The sequence below is a fragment of the Pleurodeles waltl genome, chromosome 3_2, assembly GCF_031143425.1.
Source record: "Pleurodeles waltl isolate 20211129_DDA chromosome 3_2, aPleWal1.hap1.20221129, whole genome shotgun sequence".
Classification (NCBI taxonomy): domain Eukaryota; kingdom Metazoa; phylum Chordata; class Amphibia; order Caudata; family Salamandridae; genus Pleurodeles; species Pleurodeles waltl.
In genome coordinates this window covers 34,104,023-34,125,923 of record NC_090441.1, presented here as the reverse complement: position 1 = coordinate 34,125,923, position 21,901 = coordinate 34,104,023, and the positions used below count along the sequence as shown (strand labels likewise).

The following is a 21,901-nucleotide window of genomic DNA, read 5'->3' as shown; positions in this document are numbered from 1 at the left end:
AAATAGATAACAACATTTTTGTGTCATCCATATAGACACATATGCATGCACCAAAAGAGGAGACAGACATACCTCCAACTTGTGGAAGTATCAAGTTGAACTGTTAAGTTCCAAAGGTCAATGATGGTTGGAAAATTGCATAGCATGTATTACAGAGCATAGCCAACGACCATGATAAGCCTAAAATATAGAAAAAAGGGGATGAAGAGCCATGCGAAAAATGTTTGTGATTTGTAAACTACAGTCTAACTGGCAAATTGGTAGAATCAAACGCAAATGAATGAATTGAAAAAAGTATGTATTTAATATGATTAAATAACAGGTATGCCTGTCTCGCTTAAAAGTGATAATTCATTGTTGCCAGTTCTGAAGGTGGCTGGAACGGTAATGTGCCAAAAAGGGGATCGAATGTGATGGTCCCTCAATGGGTTAAAATCTAAAGAAACTCAAATGGTGTAAATTGAGTATTATATTAGTAAATACGACCATTTGGATGTCTATTGGTCATGGAGATTGAGTGAAAGTAATCAAAACCGGCCCGCACACCAAGGCATAGGCCGTTAGAAAAGAAATACATTTTAAAGTAAATAGGGGTACTCTTGCGTAGAGATAATCGGTTATCGAAATGGTATAGTTGCACGAAACATGCAGGGGCAGCAAACAAACAAAAACACATGGCCGCGCGTAAGCGCATGTGCCGTGTTAAGGAAAACGAAAAGAATGACATAAAGAGAAAATATCTCCACCCCGATTACAATTAAATCGAACTGAATAAATCTTACCTCGGCAGTGAGGCAGCACGTATCACTTCGGACTGTTAGCGGCGTTGCATCTAAAATGCACGCCGGAGAACAGCTGCTATCTGTGCTTGTAAGGAACATAGAAATGGAAAGCGGACTCAGACACGGTTGGTTCCAATGTCCGCCATCTTGGAAAAGGAGCCCAAAGTGAAAGTATGCAAAGGAAAGGTGATATGTGTGCCCGTAAACTGAGAAAAAGGGTGCCATGCAGTTGAAAGAATACAGATATATGTAAATGCAGCGTCGCATCCTAAAAATTGAATACCAAATGCGTGTCAATATACCAATTGTATATACATACATTATTATATATATATGTAAAAACAGCGTCACATCCTGAGAATAAAAAATCAAATGTGTGTCAATGCACCAATTAAGATACTTATGAATGGCAATAATTTCCATAGTCAATAAAGGAGATACACACAAGTGAGTACATATGTACATTAAAACATAAGTTGTGGCCTAAACAACATCAATTGAAAGCCACGAAGGTTACAGTCTAATATGTGGCTGTTTCCAACAGAAAAATCAATAATTGTCATGGGAGAAGAACGTGTCATGATGGTGTTCCCGATTCTACAAAGATTAAATGTTTAAGAGTAAGTTGCCTATAAGAAGACATGCAGGTCTTTGTCTGAATTGAGATCCTCCTCAACTGCCCGAAGTATGATTATCCATCTGCTCTCAAGTTGTCTAAGCCGGAGAGTCTTATTCCCACCCCTTGGGCAACTGCCCATGGTGGCAATTCCATGTGTGTGTATGCCCAGCCTATGCACCCTGTGGCTGGACGCGAAACCACTTGGGCACTCCTTTCCACAACATAGACTTTACTACTATGGACTTTGTACATATACGTTAGCTCATGTCTGGATGTGCGCACCATTGTCACATAGCCACAATCTTTGTTGTTATTTGTGTATATATACTTGGTGTACGGAGACGCACTCCGAGCTTTTCACTATTTGCGAAACAGATTGAAAATGTAATTATATGTTTTCATTTGTTTGATGATTGTTCACTTGTTTGAAATGAGAAGATGTCAACTTTTGATGATAATAGAGAGGCCCTACTAGAAGAACTTTTCAATTCCAACACAAATGCAATTCCTCTTGAGAACAATACTAGCAATAAGAAAGAGGGGTTGAAAATGAAGTTTGTAAGACTGGAACGGATAAAAAAGCAAGAGCTCTCGAGATGGTGGGATTTTACTATCTTAGAAAGATACATACAGATCAAACAAATCCCGAGGGGACTCAGAGTTACACTTTTCCCGTCATTTGGTGATCTCAACCCCGTCTTGTTACAAGAATGGGAACAGCTATTGATAACTTCCTCTTTCGGTATTATGGACATACTTATCAGAGATGCTAGAGAAAAAAGAGAACGATTACTTGCAGACATTGAGGTCCTAGAAAAAGAGATTCAGGACACAAATCTTAAAGAAGCAATAGGCAAAAACTACAACATTTTAAGAGATATACTTCAGAATCATCAAGAATATATCAAGGAGAAGAAAATGTGCAAACTAAGACGTGATGCCAATGATTATGTCACAGGCAGGGTCCTCCCCTATGCCCACAAGTTTGATAATATGAATATGGAAAGACATGACAACAGGGCATCATTACCAGCTGCATCAACTGCATCCAATATCACGACTAGCGATACAGATTTATCCAGCTGCTCTAGCTTTACTAGCGAGGAAGCTAGCAGCTCCCTCCAAGAACCAAGAACCACCATTGCCAACAAATCTACTTTTTTGTTGGAAATGGAAAGGTTCCGCAGAGGTCAGAAATACAACAGATTAGCACAAACCACACACCCAAGAGAACCAGAAGGGGGAAGAGAAAAGGTGTTAGAGCCAGTAACAAACAAGACCGGAGTGACCACAAGATCAGTCACACGCAATTTAAAGAATTAGGGAACCACACAACCCATGGGGATGATCTGTGTGTCATGAATCTATCTGACAAAATACTTGATGATGAACAACTAAGTGTTCTCAGGAGGGGTCTGGGCTTTGTACCAATTTCATTTCCGGATTTCACAGGGATGCACATTGATCTCTTTAAATTTGTACGCAAGTGTAAATTATTGAAACATTTCAACTATAGACAGCAATCTAACCTAGACAATAGGGAGGATACAGCTCAATGTGAGTTCTCTATTGGTGACGTAAGAGATATACAGACCCTATTTCCCTGGAGGACACCGACAACTGTAATAATGTACCTACATGTGACGATATTCTAGCGGATTTGGGCATCACAACCTCATTAACATGCAACAGTGGCCTTAAACCTCGCTCTAGATTTACACCCATTCTTTCTCCTGACAACTCAATTGATGTCTTCTATAAATTAGTCACAAAAGATCTTCACCAACTAGAAAACCAATATTCGCTTGGACGCAAAAGATGGTCACATAACATGAGTCAACAGGAGCACAAGGCCTTACGTTCCCTTGACCATATTGGAGACTTAGTAATAAAAGAAGCAGACAAAGGGGGAAACATCGTCATTATGAATCGAAAAGACTACATTGGAGAAATTGACAGACAACTTCAAGACCACAAAGCCTACTGTAAGCTTTATAGTAATCCATTAGGTGGAATCACTCAAGCCATAGAGACCAAACTGGGCTTTTGGAGAGACAGAGGTCTCTTAACAGATCTGGAATACAGTATAGATATCTTTTCAACCCTATGCCTAGCTTTCCATGTATCTACACTCTCCCTCAAGTACACAAACCAGCAGCCTTTCCACCTGGTAGACCCATAATTTCTGGCATTAATTCCCCCACTGAAAAACTTTCGGAATTCATTGATCTCCATCTACAACCTTTTGTTTGTAACCTACCTTCATACATTAAAGACACTACACATCTCCTCAGTCTCATTGCTGATTACGAATGGACTGAAGGACACATTCTAGCAACACTTGATGTTACTTCTCTCTATACCTGCATACCCAAAGAAGAGGGTATGGTGGCCATCCAGCATTTTTTGGATAAAAGAGAGGCAACATTTCTACAACATTCAAATATGCTAGTGGATTTGATTAATCTTGTTATGGATAACAATGTCTTTCTACATGAAGGGGTTTGGTACAGACAAACACAAGGGGTAGCTATGGGGGCCAAATTTTCACCTTCCTTTGCCAATCTGTATATGGGACACTACGAACATTATCATATGTGGACCAAAGGCCCCCCAGAGCTCACACAGCACATCTTATATTGGGGCCGATACATCGACGATATTCTCCTTTTTTGGTCAGGTGACTTGACCACAGTAGATCTGTTCACAAAATATCTCAATACTAATTGTTACAATTTACACTTCACCAGCCATTCTAGCACAACCAGCGTAGACTTTCTAGACCTGACACTCTACACTAAAGGGAACCATATTTGCTCCAAACTTTTCAGGAAGTCTACGGCCTCAAATTCGATTCTGCATGCCAGCAGCACACACCCATTTACACAGATCAAAGCTATCCCCTTTGGTGAAGCTGTCAGAATAAGACGGAACTGCCAAGAAGATCAAGAATTTTCCAAACAGTTAGAATCCTTAGAACATCGATTTCTGAATAGAGGTTACCCCAAGAAATTGTTGAGTGACACACATGAAAGGATAGTAAAAATCAACAGAGCATCCCTATTTGCCAAAAAAACACACAAACAGGCTGATAAAAGGAAAGCCTTATCGTTCATAACTACATATAGCTGTGCCAGCTCAGAGGTGTTTAAGATCCTCAAAAGAAACTGGCACATACTATTATCAGACGAGACCCTCAAAAAAGGCCTTAAAAACAAACCAGATATAATTCACCGCAGGGGACGCCCTCTGAGGGACCAACTGTGCCACAGTTTTTTACCACCAGCTATAAATGACAGCTGGCTGTCCTCACCTCCCTTGGGTTTCTACAAATGTGGTCACTGTAATGTCTGCAAATTTGCTCTGGACAAAACAAGGAAATTTCGTTACAACACAAACAGGACACATACTATCAAACAATTCATGAATTGCAACACTAAGTTCACTGTATACTGCATTATTTGCACATGCAAAAAAATCTACGTCGGTAGCACCATCACACTATTCAAAGAAAGATTACAGGAACACATTAGGGCAATCAAAAACAACAACAACGACTATCCCTTTGCGGTGCATTACAATTTGGAACATCCTTTGCAAGAAAGACTGGGCATACACACACATGGAATTGCCACCGTGGGCAGTTGCCCAAGGGGTGGGAATAAGACTCTCCGGCTTAGACAACTTGAGAGCAGATGGATAATCAGACTTCGGGCAGTTGAGGAGGGTCTCAATTCAGACAAAGACCTGCATGTCTTCTTATAGGCAATTTACTCTTAAAAATATAATCTTTGTAGAATCGTGAACACCATCATGACACGCTCTTCTCCCATTACAATTATTGATTTTTCTGTTGGAAACAGCCACATATTAGACTGTAACCTTCGTGGCTTTCAATTGATGTTGTTTAGGCCACAACTTATGTTTTAATGTACATATATACTCACTTGTGTGTATCTCCTATATTGACTCTGGAAATGATTGCCATTTATACGCATCTTAATTGATGCATTGACACCCATTTGATTTTTTATTCTCACAATGTGACGCTGTTTTTACATATATATATAATAATGTATGTATATACAATTGGTATATTGACACACATTTGGTATTCAATTTTTAGGATGTGACGCTGCGTTTACATATATCTGTATTCTTTCAACTGCATGCACCCTTTTTCTCAGTTTACGGGCACACGTATCACCTTTCCTTTGCATACTTTCACTTTGGGCTCCTTTTCCAAGATGGCGGACATTGGAACCAACCGTGTCTGAGTCCGCTTTCCATTTCTATGTTCCTTACAAGCACAGATAGCAGCTGTTCTCCGGCATGCATTTTAGATGCGACGCCGCTAACAGTCCGAAGTGATACTTGCTGCCTCACTGCCGAGGTAAGATTTATTCAGTTCGATTTCATTGTAATTGGGGTGGAGATATTTTCTCTTTATGTTATTCTTTTAGTTTTCCTTGACACGGCACATGCGCTTACGCGCGGCCGTAAGTTTTTGTTTGTTTGCTGCCCCTGCAAGTTTCGTGCAACGACACCATTTCGATAACCGATTATCTCTACGCACGAGTACCCCTATTACTTTAAAATGTATTTCTTTTCTAACGGCCTATGCTTTGGTGTACGGGCCGGTTTTGATTACTTTCACTCAATCTCCATGACCAATAGACATCCAAATGGTCGTATTTACTAATATAATACTCAATTTACACCATTTGAGTTTCTTTAGATTTTAACCCATTGAGGGACCATCACATTCGATCCCCTTTTTGGCACATTACCGTTCCAGCCACCTTCAGAACTGGCAACAATGAACTATCACTTTTAAGCGAGACAGGCAAACCTGTTATTTTATCATATTAAATACACACTTTTTTCAATTCATTCATTTGTGTTTGATTTCATCAATTTGCCAGTTAGACTGTAGTTTACAAATCACAATTTTTTTTCGCATGGCTCTTCATCCCCTTTTTTCTATATTTTAGGCTTATCATGGTCGTTGGCTATTCTCCGTAATATATGCTATGCAATTTTCCAACCATCATTGACCTCTGGAACTTAACAGTACAGCTTGATACTTCCACAAGTTGGAGGTATGTCTGTCTCCTCTTTTCGTTCATGCATATGTATCTATATGGATGACACAATTTTGTTTTAATCTATTTCACTACAATTCCGAACGAAACGTGTTTGGACTTACTAAACGTGATACACAAATCGAGGTTTCTTCCCTTTCACCATATACTTGTCATTGTTTTTGTTTTTCTGCTTGCCGCTATACACCTCTATCTGGTGGCATTGACATCTTTATTGCTAAGAAATACTATATATCACTCTTGAGAATGCTTTCACTTTTACTGGTGCTATAGAAGGGCTACATTTATATTTGTGGTTCAATATAAGACACATCATCAGTTAGCGGCACTGGGTCTCTCTCTTTATTCACAAAAGACGTGTCTACTCCAGTTCACCTTAGACATTATGGCAGTTGATCATATCGGTAATCTCTGTGACTCATGTTTTCCATCTGTATATTGTCCACAGCCTTGAAAAAGTCAATTCTGACGAAACACGTGTCGGCTGTTTGTCTTCTTTGAATATGAGATTGATACTGGCCTTTTGACACCATGCCCACTGTTTATTACTGGTTTTGGCGATGTGTTTCCTGAGATAACACAGAGGAATAAATTGAAATTCTCACATATCTGCGATGTGCTGTGGTTCTTTCTCTCTTTACAAATTGATTGTGGCCTCTTGAGGTGACAGCCTATGCACCCTGTGGCTGGGCGCGAAACCACTTGGGCACTCCTTTCCACAGCATAGACTTTACTACTATGGACTTTGTACATATACGTTAGCTCACATCTGGGTGTGCGCACCATTGTCACATAGCCACAATCTTTGTTGTTATTTATATTTATAAAGTATATATACATAAAAAAGAAAAAATCAAAACATTTTTTAATGTGAAGGAATTTGAATACTGAAGCCATCCCCATGGCAATTAAGTAGAGAATTGGACTTCTTTAACCATAATTGTGATGTGAGGCCCTCAGAAAGGGGACATATATCCTACATTCTGCCTTCCCTGGGAGACAAAAAGATTGGCTGGTAGCAGGGGTGGGGCTGGATGCCAAGACGGGCCACTACCCCAGACCACTTCTTTTTTCGATATCAGTCCCTGGTGTTTCGTGGGCTTTCTGCTTCCAAACCCCTCTGCCACTGGAGGAAAATTAGAGGGGAGTGCGCCAGATTGTCCCTGAAACAGAGAATAACTGTCTTGTGCTAGGGATTGGGGTGCAAGGATAGACAAGTTCCTCACCCCATTCCATTTGCCCTGGTTTTTGTCTGGTGGTCTGGAAAGCTTTTGCCGATAGAGTGTTTTTTCACCTAGACCAGTGGTGCCCAGTAAGGCTTCTATAGGCTGGTTCATTGGCATTTTTGTGTGCTATGAAAAGGATTCAAATGTATGGTTTTTTGGAGTAATCCAAGATAGGTGCGGAACTATATCAAAGTTTCTTGATACCTACATAAGATAAATTGCGTAAAAATAATTTAGATGGAACTTATTTACACAGTGGTTACTCTGCAAGCCTGGCATGGATCCTGCCTGTTTATTGTCTTATACAAAGAAAGACTTCTGTCACAACTACACATTTGAGTTACAGGAGTACAAGCAGTGGTTGGTCCTGGTGGCCAGAGTTTGTGAAACAATAGTTCTCCTGTTTAAAACATCTCCTGCCCATGGAGTCTTCACTGTTACTGTCCAGGATCGACTTTGAGATGTAGTCTTTGGTGTGTGTAAGCCCCATAAACAAACACATGTGTAGTCCGGTAGACACAGGAAGGCGTGGTGAAGCACTGAGGGGAAAACAAGTAGGAGTAGGAGTGAGGAAAGAGCCCCTTGATAGGATCAGAAAGACATTTTTTTGACAGTGATTTTCCATGCACCTGCTAACCTTGGCAATCCGAAGTAATGCAGAGAGTTTACATAAAATGATGCATGGGAACTTAGTGAAGTGGTTACATGAAGCCTGGGGTTGGAAGAGAGGAGAGCAGGTTAAACATTACTGGATTCTGACAGGCGGTGCGGGGATCATTATATACAGGAGTCCAGGGGGTGATGGGGAAGTGCTCTGCGCCTGTGACCGCGACTGTGGGGGGTATTCAAAGTGGTGCCTCTTAAAACAGGAAGCAGTGCTATTTGAATGCTGTTTTAGACAGTGCTTACGGAAGTGGCATCTGCAGTGTCGCAGTAGCTGTGAGGGGATGGTCATCAAAGCCATGACACCAGTGAATTCTGAGAGGAGGAAGTGATGGAGTTTGCTCCACTTTTCTGCCCTATGATACGCTGCTCCTCTCACTGTGGCACCCTTGTGTTAGCTTCTTTGCACTACAGTATTAGGAAAATGGTTGCCTCTGCTAACTGAACTCTATTTGAAGAGCCCCAATTTACATCTAAAGACTAGATATTTTTTGCCATCAAGCTTGAGGCCGTGAAGTGATTGGGTCTGGAGTTACAACTCCTTTTCCACCAATTTGTAGACAACACCTTTCGCCATCTTCTTGCCTAGAACTAGCCTATGTCCTTGGGTAGTGACACTCCAAAGGTTATCAAGAGCACGTGCTGTTGCCTAGTGTTAAGCTCTACTCAAGTCAGTTGGTTAATGCACCCGCTACAGAGGACTTGGCAGAACGACAATATGACAAATTACAATCCTGACATAGCTTTTTCACCTCTTCATCTCTGCCAGGTTGATGCAAATGAGTTATAGTGCAGAACGGCACCTGCTTTGCAGCGCTATGAAATGGCTGAACATGTATTACCAAGCGCTATGTAAAAAAAAACAAAAAAAAAGTTGTTCCCAGACTGTCCAACACACACCAGATAAAGAACCCTAGGGGAGAGGATGTGGCGTAAGAGCCAGAGCTGCTGACTTTGAAGCTGGCGAACACGGCTCAAGTGTCTGCACCGGCTCAACATCCTGTGATTCTGGGCAAATCACCTAATCTCCCCTTCCTACCAAGAATTAATGTGTTCTTGTTTTATGTAACCGGTGCTCATTTAAAAAATTGTAATACCTTTGTATTGAGTTAGTGCTAACTGAACTCTATTCAAAGAGGCACAATTTACATCCAAAGGCTATATGTTTTTTGCTATCAAGCTTGAGGTCACGAAGTCCTTTGGTCTGGCATCACAACCCCTTTTCCACCAGTTTGGAGACAACACCCTTCACCATATTCTTGCCTAGAACTAACCTATGTGCTTGGTTGGTGACCCAACATGCTATTGCCTACTGCTATTGCGTACTTTTAAGCTCTACTTAAGTCATTTGGTTAATGCACCCACTGCAGATGTCTTGACAGAACAAAAATGTCACAGATTATCTCTGCAAGGTCAATGCAAATGAATTATAGCGATTTTGTTAAGAATTGCACCTGCTTTGCAGTGCTATGAAATGGCAGAACCTGTATTACCAAGTGCTATATAAAAAAACAAGTTATTCCCAGACTGCCCCAGCATGAACCAGACAAAGAACCCTAAGGGGGAGGATGTGTCTAAAGGACCAGAGCTACCGACTTTGAAGCTGGGGAACACGGTTCGAGTCTCGGCGCTGGCTCAACATCCTGTGATTCTGGGCACATCATTTAATCTCCCCTTGCTACCAAAAATGATTGCGTTCTTGTGTAATGTAACCTGTGCTCACGTAAAGTGCTGTAATACCTTTGTATCAAGTTTGTGCTATATAAAACTGCAAAAAAAAAAAAAAAGCGATCCAATACCTTTGTGTCAAGTTGGCGCTACATAAAACTGTAAAAATAAATAAAAAAGATCCTGCAGACATCGCAAAGAAATAGCAGGATGCCGAAACCAAGGAAGAGGAGGAAAAACATACCGCCTTGAGTGTGACGCAGCGAGGCAAAAAAAACAAGAGGGTACTGGGCCACGGTGGCACAGGAGTTAACAAGTGACAGTGGGAGGAAGGCGATTGGGTGGTGGAACAAGCAATAATATGGCACCGGGGAGTGCGACATAACACTATGGAAGAAACAGTATGGTGCATGTACAGTGCCCCCGAGCTCAGCATTGTAAGCACATTGAATCACAGGAGTAGGAAACCAAGAAAAAAAAAGTGCCCCAAAGAACAGATAAACACAACAAAGTGAAGTTATACAGTAGTTAGTCCCTACTCTCAAAGAGAAAAAGGAGGGACAAATAGGCATGAATGACCACTAGCAAGCAAGTATTTTTAAATGACTCTGAAACGAACAAATGAAATGGCTTTAAGACCACCGAAGTAAGTATACTAAAAGTATGTAAGAGGCCATACGCTGATGCTCAACCTAAAAATGGGACTGTAAGCTTCTGAAAAATTATCAGTTGATTCTGTTGCTTGACATAGAAAGTAAACCATTTGCCAAAGTGTTACAAGTGAGCTTAGTTTAGTGGAAGTAGAATAGGAATTTATTCCCAGCTGACTAGACAGGCTTCCGTAGAGGAACATCCACTTTAAATGAATTGATGGCACTTGAAATCTATGGTGTTGTCCTAGTTGCCAAAAAAACTTTGAAGACTGTACAGTTGGTTAATTTCAGTGCGCCATTGAATCAAATGAATGGGTCTATAATGTGGTATAGACTGTCTAATAGGGTAAAACATTCTTCAAATGCTCAGTTAAGTGGACTTGAACAAGTAAAACATTTATGAATACCTTGGTTTCACATTCTTATCCAGTTGGAAATCTCTCTAATTTCAATCGTTCACAAACAATGTGCACAGCTTTGCAGATTTAAATTTCCTTCATTTCATATTTGGTGGAAGGATGTGTGCCCCTCCTGATAGTATTTTCCAGTAAAGTTGTTTCTATCTTGCTTTGTTGCATAAAACTGCATAAGTTCTCTTTCTTTATTGAGCAACCAGTTACTGAGGTGATTACTTCCTCTGCACAATCATCTCTCCTCCTTCTACTGGGGGATTGTTACATTTTCTCAGGTGCCTGAGATCGTAGATTGCAAATGGATTAGCGCATGCCCAGGAAATACCTTCTTTACAGTTATAATCCCAGGTGTTGAAGGAATACTGAATCACTTTTGTTGCTGTAAGAGAAATACTTATGTCATTACATTAAGCTGGTCTATACAGCAGGAGACAGGATACATCAAATATTGCAAACATGTAGGCTGTAAACTATGTTCCCCCCAGTCCTCGCATCCATCAAAACCTATAGGTCAAGTCACAGATTCTATGGGATCCAATAATGTGTATATACATCAGAGGGAATATTGAAGTGATGTATAGTAGTGTGGAGAAGCCTAAAGTGGTGGTTCAACCGTCTGGTCAGAGTGAGAGGAGGACCCAACTAAATTGCTAATATGTGCGCCATCCACCAATATACTTAAGGTGTCATTGAAATATTTGCCAGACAGAAGGGAGGTGACCAGGAATGCAGTACCTACACAGGGTGCCATGTCCTGTGCTTTAAACCCCTCTAGAAGAGCATCCCACTGTAGGGAAATGGGTTTCTTGCAGAGGCCGCAATACTCCGCAGAAGGGCATCACTCTCGGCAAGCCCCAAATGGGCCACCTCGTCCCACCACCTAGTCAATCTTGCAGCCATCAGCGATTTTCATTGTTGCATTGAGTCTTTTGGTCAGTAATCGTGCCAGATATGCAAATTGTAATGTCACCTTGGAACCTCGTGATCGTGGATGGAGACTGAGCAGGCACTGCACTGGTGTACCCTGGTGATCTAATCCTGTAACTTCTGACAAAGCCGATGGTCCTCCTGTCCAGTAGTCAGATAAATGGGTACAAGTCCATAACATGTGTAAGAGGTCGGCCTCAAGTGCCTTACAACAGGGGCATTCAGAGGAGGCAGTGAGGAATATTCTAGAAAGCCTATGTGATGTTAAATAAGCCCTATGCAGAATAGAAAACTGGATAATTGTGGGAGATGCGTTTAGGATATTCAAGTATACATGCCCAATCTTTGTCAGGGATTTCCCGAATGAGATCTTTTTCCCAGGACCAGCGATACGTCCAGGTGCACCTGAAGCCCATGATAAAGCCAGCGAACTAGGTGTCTCCCATATCCCATGAGGTGTACTGCCTGAAGCAGTTCATGTGTGTGGTGTGTTCGCCCCCTTCCGGGGCCCAATGTCACCGCAGGTATGACAGTATGCTGGCATGTATTGCTAGTAATGTCTTGGGAAACGTATTCATGTGTACGAAATCTGCGTGTGAGAGTAGCGTTCCATCCTGGAACAACGATCCCAGTGTCAACACCCACTCCTGTTCCCGTGGAGCCAAGCAGTACCCTGTAAGCGTTCCTGATGAGAGAGGGAGACTGCAGAATGGAATATTTGGCCCATGTCGGCTGGCGATCCCAAAGTATCTCAACGCCAGCTTCCAGTAGGCGACAGCCTCCTAAAGTAGGAAAAGGCATGTCCGTGGGGTAGACCACCAGGGCATATCAATCTATGAAGGTGGCCGCGATCCATCGTGGTGGACTATTAAATAGCTGTTACAACTCAGAGATATTTTACAGCTTGGTGTCAACCTCAAATTAGACATAAATTCGTCAACTTTCCATTCTCACAAATGAATTTTCAGAAACTGCACGCTACTGTTGGAATCTGAGAATTCAGAATATAAATTATTGTTTATATCAAATAGATCCGAAAAAATATTGAACATATCTTTTCTTCATGGCCTGGCCTGAAAGTGTTGATGAGGCACTACCCTGCTAAAACTGTTTAAAGAATCGAGTAGACGTACAGTAAGAGAAGCCGTTAATCTATTTTTGAAGTTTGATGCTAAAGGAATCTGCTCCCAACTCACACTATTCCTAAGGAAAGCTCTAAAAGTATTCCATCATGTGAGGCTTCCTTTAGATTATCATGTATAGTAATTTATATAACACAGTAGTATTGTCTCAAAGCTATTGGTTTTCCTCGATGTGTTGTTTGGCTATTTAATGCATGCATAAGACTTTTCCTTTTGGTGCTATGTTTGGCTATTTTAATGCATGCATAAGAGTTATATTTTTATATTCTGGATAAATGGCCTGCCGACTAGTAATATTAGGACTTTCTCAAAGTTGTCATCTTTGTTTTTATTTTTACAACAGGCTACAGCACCCTAAGGAATAATATGGATTTTAAAGTTGAAGACTCTTTTTATGAATGGTTAGTAAGATTTTTACAAAAATGCTAATAAATACCTATTTAACACTTACAATTCAGAAGACAGCATACAAGGAGAGAGCAGCACCTCTTTGCACCTAAGAGCTTGCCCCACGCCAACAATTAATTAATTAATTAATTAAAATGTTAATTAATGCTAGGAAAAAGCACACCAACCAAGAACTCCTACTGCTTCCCAGATTAAAAGACTGCTCCCTATTAGAAACTCAGCTTGTCCTTCACAGTGGCAGAGGGCAACAGCGTTGGCTGCTTGGCACCACAGCTGTTGCCTTGCAAAATCAATTCAAACAAAGCACCAGCCTGTAGCCTGCCATCCCACGCAACACCAGTGCTTAGCAAAAAAGTTTGTTTTTCATAAGAGCAACTGCAGAGAAGGTAGGCAGCACTAGCGACTACATTATCTGTTATTTTTATCGATATACGCTATACAATGTTTTTGTATGTGACAGCTTGCAATAAATAAAAAAGAAATCATAGCCTCTACATGAATATGTTTATTCTTGCTTGCTTTTAGACACTAGCCTCATTTTTATCAATGTTATTATTGTCAATATTTAGATTACACAACAATCAAACATTGTGCAAAATAGCATTGCAAACTATTGAAAGAGGATGATGTTTTATTATTTTACAAGCAATCTTTTACTTTAGGATACAGTCCCAGATTGTGTACTAAAATGTATTCCATGTTGTTATGGCCCATCTATTTTTTGATGTATATCTGATTGATTGGTTTGTGTTGCAGTGCATTTGATGATAGCTGCCCGGGTACCTTTAAGTGGTGATGGTGAGTGCGATGTTGAGTCTTACAATATCCCTTGTAAGGCTGTCATGGGTGTGACTCCAGTGATGTATCTTGATGGCTGAAAATAGTGTCAAGTCCATAGGTGGTTTGGGCCATCCCCTTATCTTCCTACCTCCCTGACTGGCCTACTGAGTTCCCCCATTAGTTACTTATACTGTTCCCAGTTGAGCAAAATCCCCCTCTACCCTGGACCCGTCTGTAGTATTCTCAGCACAGCTGCATGTGGTTGCCCCTGCAGTGCTTGCTAGTAGGGCTGTCCTGGTGTGCTTATAGTCAGCCTCTTGACTGATGAATCAGCCTTTGGTCTTTTTCTTCTGTTGGGACATAGCATGCGATGTAAATCAAAGGCGGACATCCGATTGAGCAGAAGGGGAGATTGTCATCTTCATCTGATATCAAACATTGATTACCTGAGAGTTTTAGAATTTTAGCATCGATACCTTCAATTAATGAAATCCTTTCTTAGTTATTGTGATGCAGCTATCCTACACTTGCTACCCCTGTTGAGGTGGTACCATGCTACTTCGGAAGACAAGGCTATTGAGTTTAGTCTTGCGTCTTTCACAATCTATAATCGCTTGTTGTTTTTCTTTTGTTTTATTTTATATACAAACACAGCACATTAAAGTTGTAGTCACAACATTTTCCTGAAGTATAGGAGTAGTAGTCAACAATACTCAAGTCCAAACGATCTGATTATGAGCCTTTTCTGTAGTGGGATTCATGAGGGGACGTTTCCAGATTCTGTGGCTGTCTCATCATCTGTTTATATACAAGAAGAATCATCCAATACCTAGTATATTCTTTTCTTTTCTATATTGATAGCTTAGTAATCAGTGGGATACTGACCTTAGCTTGTGACTTTTGAGACGTGCTTTTTTTTACCTGCTTCCTTTGCTACACCTAAATGAAGAACAGAATGCCTGCTCCATTTGTCCAATAAGCAAATAGGAAGAAGAAAGCTGAATGCTATGTTGAAATAGTTCTCTATGAAAAGAATATCATTACCAGACTGCCCGTGACTTCAACTACCCTGTGTATTTAAGAAGAGCACTTGAAAGGACCACATGATCTCAGTTGTCTGAAGCAAAGGCTGCAAGGGTTACCTGAAAAATAGCAACAGTACTGACCACGGCATAGCAGATGGAAATGGTGGTGTTTTGTAAAAGTAATGTGACACTGACATGTTGTATTGTATTGTTGGTGCCAGGACACTACTATAATGACATGATATATTGCTGCTACAACACTGCAATATTAGGTCTCTGCCATTATGCTACGTTTTGCCAGGCTGTCTTCTTGTATATTGAGGGAGTTGTCCCCTAGCATTATCCAATTGTCCATAATGTAAAAAAATGTCCACTAAAAAGTAAATCTAACAAATTTATCCCTTGAAACATTTTTAAGATGGACAACAGCTTAAATTTCCATTAGAAAATTTATTAAAGAGCATGAAATTTACAAATGCTCAAATTGATTTTGTATGAAGAAGGATTTATGTTTATTTATAGCAGAAGTTATTTGGCATTTTTAAATAGCTACGCTTGCATTAATTTGTATCCCAATTTTATTTACAAACTCAACATTTAAACAGCTATTTGATGAGCCTTCTTGGTGCTCTGATTACTTGTCCAGATTGTATCTCCAGAAACTAGGAATCAAAAACAGGAGTGTCCCTGATGTGTGTGAGCAATGTAAGGGCAACAGCAGTCTGGGGTTTTTCTGTTGTCTGTTCTGAGCCAGTTTCTGCGTTGACATCAGCATCTGATGAGTGATCAGCTACATATCTGAAATGCAAGCAACCTAACATGGTACATTTCCCAGGATGTTGGGCAGTCACCATGTGCTCTTTGCTGGTTATGACATGGAATAGTTCAGCATCAAATGTAACATCAGACTTACATTTTCTCGACTGATGGATGAGCACTCGATCTCCTCTTGTGAAGACAATGGGGGTGATTCTGACCCCGGCGGTCCTTGACCGCCGGGGCCAGGGTCGGCGGGAGCACCGCCAACAGGCCGGCGGTGCCCCGCAGGGCATTCTGACCGCGGCGGTTTGGCCGCGGTCAGATGCGGAAAACCGGCGGTCTCCTGCCGGTTTTCCGCTGCCCTGGGAATCCCCCATGGCGGCGCAGCTTGCTGCGCCGCCATGGGGGATTCTGACAGCCCATACCGCCATCCTGTTCCTGGCGGTTCTCCTGCCAGGAACAGGATGGCGGTATGGGTTGTCGTGGGGCCCCTGGGGGCCCCTGCAGTGCCCATGCCAATGGCATGGGCACTGCAGGGGCCCCCGTAAGAGGGCCCCACTTTGTATTTCAGTGTCTGCATTGCAGACACTGAAATACGCGACGGGTGCCACTGCACCCGTCGCACCTTCCCACTCCGCCGGCTCAATTCTGAGTCGGCGTCCTCGTGGGAAGGGTCTTTTGCACTGGGCTGGCGGGCGGCCTTTTGGCGGTCGCCCGCCAGCCCAGTGCAAAAGCCAAAATACCCTCAGCGGTCTTTCGACCGCGGAGCGGTATTTTGGAGGGGGAAGTCTGGCGGGCGGCCTCCGCCGCCCGCCAGACTCAGAATGACCCCCTATGTCTTTTCCATGTCGTCTCTTGTCTGTATAGACCTTACATTTTTCTTACGGCCCAAGTCTTTTATAAGGGTTTCTTTCTCAGTTCTTGATCTTGCGTTGTTCCATTGAGGTAACTTGGTTGTCATTGCTTTCCCAAACATCAATGTTTCAGGGCTTTCACCTGTGGTCAAGTGCAGAGTTGAATGGTAAGCTTGTAGGGTAGAGTTCAAGACAGTCTTGAGGTCGAGCTTTTCCTACTCAAAGTCCATTCCCTCTGCAAGCACACCACAGAAATCTTTGACACCATCACCACCCACGCCCCCAACATAATATTCATCACAGAAACCTTGCTCACCCCCGCATCTACTCCAGACACTGCTGGGATACAAGATGATCAACCATGACAAGGCGGAAGCATTGCCATTATACACAAAGACTCTCTCCACTACACTGCCTTGGATGACAGCATCACACCTATCATGGAACCCTCACCTACAGACCCCCGGGACCTCACCCCCACTTCTACATTACTTTTCCAGACTTCATCCCTCCCCCCCAGGCGATCAACTCCAACCACTATATCATACTGATGGACCTCAACTTCCACCTAGAAGACCTGAACAACACCAACTCTGCCGCACTCCTCAAAAACGCAAGCATCATCGGCCTCACTCAGCTCATCACCGCACCCACCTACAGCACAGGACACACACTGGACCACATTTTCTCCGCCAGCCACAGTGAAAGAAGGAGGAGAAGCATCAAGCGAAAGGATGTAAGAGCAGAAGATAGGAGGAGATGGAAAAGGTAGCATATGATGATAAATGTGATGTAAAATGAGCACTTTCCCCCCACTTCTTTTCTAAAATGTGCAGGGGGTGCTGGAAGACCCTACTGAACCTCCCAAGTAATGACTGAGCTTGCTCATGCATACTTGCTGCACACTGTTTGGGTACTACTAAAACAAGATTTGATCAGGCTGCTATTGTTCCCCTTTCTGGCCTTACAGGGTTCCTCTCCATTTCCACTGTCAAGTGTAGGTTTCAAACTGCTCAGTAAAACTCAACCTTTCCCTCTAATCCTGTGTTTCTACTAGTCACCTAGTAACCACGAGTCTCTGTGCTCTATCAATCTAAACCCAATTTATAGCCCGCCCTAACCTGCTTGGATTAGTCTGACCCATTGGTACTTGAATCCACAGTACATGAACATAAAGGAAGGACATTTTGAATTTCAGCTGTTTCATAGGCTCTCATTATCCTAATGAGACTACTGGATTCGGGCAGCAGAATCTGAACCCACTACAGGTGACACCTTTCGGCCTAATCTGGGTTTTGTTCCGGCTTACTAGCAGTGCCTCATCTCCACCCAAGAGTAGGGATGATTGGGCAACAGAGCGCATGAAACAAATGACTCCTCAGGGAAATTGTGGTCACTCAGATCTCATCCGTTTCGCTCAGTTACATTAGTCTCACGTATGCAAGGACAATCAGAGGCAGAGTATAACTCAATAAGGTTTTATTAAAGTAACTGCATCTTAGATAATAAAGCATGTAATGCAATCACTAGGACGATGAAGCATGACAGGATTAAAATTGTGACAAGGAGAGTGAAACATAAAAATAACGCTACCATATTGTCACTAAAATCATTAAGAATAGCTCCTACCTAGGCTATGTTGGAGCACAGCATGTTAAGCTGTAGTTCTGCCCTTCAGATTCTCATACCGGAACAAGAGGCCCATAGTCTACATAAGCAGCAGCAGTGAAGCACTCAGCGATCAGCATGCAGTCGTGGTCATCTGGCTGGAATCTCCCTCTAATGTACATGAGTCAAAGTAGTGTTTTTATAATAAAACAGCTGATGTTCCTGGAAAGGATCCCCACGTAAGAGTGTGTATGTTTCTGTGAACATAAGAGACAAAGCATACTACTTTTGCCGGCAAACTATCTTACTGCAGCCTTGAGAAAAGCAGTGTCTCGTTTAAGAACGCAGTGCTGGCCTAGGCAAAGAACAGTTAGATAGAGAAAATAAAACAAGACCGCAAATGTGACTATTGTTAAAATAATAAAACGAAGCTGAATAAATTATATCTAGGTTAAAGTGCGGCAGGCCTAGTTTGTTAAAATAATGTGTATGAAGCTATAACTAAAATGGCTACACAACAGAACGTTCCTAACAAAATTTGGTGACCAAACTTCCCATTAAGTCCCGAAATTAGATTAAATACTGGCTGTTTGGGGCAGGCGTTTTGTAGATCAACTCTATTTCAAAACGACCCTTTCCTTTACTGGTGTCAAGGTGTTTTGCAAGGGCAAAGTTCTTAGGTGGCTGGGCTCCCTTCAAGCTGAAGGCAACATTGGACACCTGGAACACCTTGGTGTTCCTGAGAGCATGAAAAGGAGCTGGGCTGAGTTGTAAGTAGAGGAGCAGAAACATTTGACTGCACAGAGCCTAATATATGTATAAAACTGTAAAATTCCTGCATCTCGATTAATCTTGAAGGAGGCCAAAATCCAAGGCAGTGCATTGCTTGAGACAAGGATGTGGCATCTGTTTGGTTAGTGATATCTGTGGATAGCCTGCACCATCCTCAACTTCACTGCAATAATAACTGTTACCATAAACAGCCAGAGGCCTCAGTAGGTTCTGTGCTTCAGCATCCTAGTATGTGGTAGGTCCTATTCGCTGCAGCCAGTTGAGCTGCTCTAAAAACCATGAGAATCTTCCTGCTAGATATCACATTTTAGATTTACCACATCTTGCATTTGTGACCAGGCCGTAAATCTAGAGCTCAGTTCCCAGTTGATGTAGTCTATTTGTCCTGTGGTCGTCCCCAATCCCACAGCTGTGCCCACCAATGAAAAATCAAGATCACACCTGGCGCATTCTAGGATAATTAAGGACTGTATCCTGACTGACACTCTTGGTACCATATAAGCTCCATTTTCTTGTTTACAGTATTTTTTTTGGGGGGGGTTCAATGACATGTTAATTATTTGCAACTATGAACTAAGCAGCCGCAGCTAGAACCCACTGAGCTGTCTAGTTTGCACCAAGAGGCACTGAAACCATAGTCGTAGACATTGATTTCATTAAGGCATTAATATGAATATATATTTAATCTCGGGTTCAAGGGTAGGAATTCTGGCAAGGTGACCCCACGTCTTTCGTTCTTTCCAGAAAGATAAAATGAGTAACACATCTGTTGAATGCTTTACAAAACTATCCAAGCATAAAGCAAACGGATGCAATATTGTACATCAGCATGTTAGAACTTATAATATTTATCATTTACATCATGATAGCAACCCAAACATTTCCTGACAGGAAACAAAGCTTATGAAAGACAGCTGCAGCCATGTGGGGCTCATCCTCTAATTCTTGGAAAAGCTGGAGGGCTGCATTAACTCACAGATGGACGCACAGAAAATGATGACCTTTAAGCATTGCCATTGTTCATAAATTGAAAAATTCTATTGCCTGGTTGGAAATTAAAATATTCATTGCACTGACTAAGGTGTCACATCAAATGTCCTCTAATAATATTATGTTATCTTGGAGATCAATGTTTGTATATAGTAATTGAGATTCGCTCCTTATAAGGTACAGAACTGCTTGCTTAAATATATAATCATTCAATATACAGTTGGCTGTACTTTATTCTGTATATTAATTGCTGCAGTACAACAAGATGTTTTGCCTGACTGAAACGCAGATTGAACTAGGCCTCAATACTATTGAAACCCCAACAATGTAAAATCGAGTGGATTTCACAGAAATCCCAGCAACCCGAATCCTATTTTCCAAAGGTACACAAAGATCAGATTTGAAGATACAGTAATTAGGTTTGTTATTTTAAAAAACAAGATACGCAATGCATTAAAAATGAGACCTTAGTTTCTATATCTTTATATATCTTTAACCATCTCACCCCATTCTTTGGACATCCGATACGCCACCTAGTGCTGTAGGGTCATGAGAATGTGAATGACGGAAACCTTCTGTCTCCTGAAGAACTCCTTAGATCTGTGATGCAAGTGGTGAACTGAAAGCAGGTGTAGAATGTTGAGTTTGCGGTTACACGCAGAAGAATACAGATGTGTAATATATAGCTCAGTGTGTGGCATATTCATTGGTGGGTACCCAGACTGGGGAGGACACTACAAATGGTGACGAGATAGGGTATAATAACCCAAAGATCGACAGTGCTCTCCCAGAGAGTCTGCCATGGTCTAAGCAAACTGCTCGAGCGCCCCACGAAGTGCATACTCAAAGTTTTGCATATGTGGAGTCAAACGCAACCCTAGTCGGTGTGAAGCATTTGAAGATAAAAAAAGGTTAACTGAGAAGTCTACACATCATTGACCAAGAACCTACTAGCAAGGCCATACAGAGAGGTACTATGCTACTACACAATATAAAGCTATACAGTGAACGGAGCACTACAGCTGAAAGTGAATACAACAAAGTGTTAAACAACACAAAAAAGCACCTGAGAATACAGCAACTCACATACAAGGAAAGCTCATCTGCTTACCAGAGCCAATTAAAGAGAGTCATCATACCCCAGCAGTAGGTGAAGTGGCCCAAGGTGAAGTGCCCAGGGTTGTGCTAATGGAGTTATCCATACCTGTAGCAGCAAGTGGCACAGTTGAAGGCTGTTCTTCCAATGGAGACCAATAAAGAGGCCACATTTCCTGCAGGATGACCCAGAGGCTAGCAGGTCACAAAGCCTAGCTGATGGCATCAGTGTAACATGTCCTGATTGATGGCAGATGAAGCTGGAGAAAACTCCAGTATCAATGTTGGTAAGTCCCACAAAGGGTTAAAATGCGTCTGCATTCCTGAAACTACCACCATCATTTGATACCACCAAAAAGTCAAATATTGGCACTAGATGGACTGCCTGGATA

At 41.8% G+C, this 21,901-nt stretch overlaps 1 protein-coding gene across 3 annotated transcripts in view; it reads left to right on the top strand.

Moving 5' to 3' along the window:
* The window catches only part of CAMKK1 (calcium/calmodulin dependent protein kinase kinase 1), a 1,090,978-nt gene that overhangs the window by 228,270 nt on the left and 840,807 nt on the right, over nt 1–21,901 (top strand). For 2 of the 3 annotated variants that reach the window (XM_069226682.1, XM_069226683.1), the window contains one exon: nt 13,542–13,599. The exons of the other annotated variant lie outside the window; for it this stretch is intronic. The gene's annotated coding sequence lies outside the window, so the exon portion shown is untranslated. The remainder of the gene's footprint in view (nt 1–13,541; nt 13,600–21,901) is intronic. 3 annotated transcript variants of the gene reach the window in all.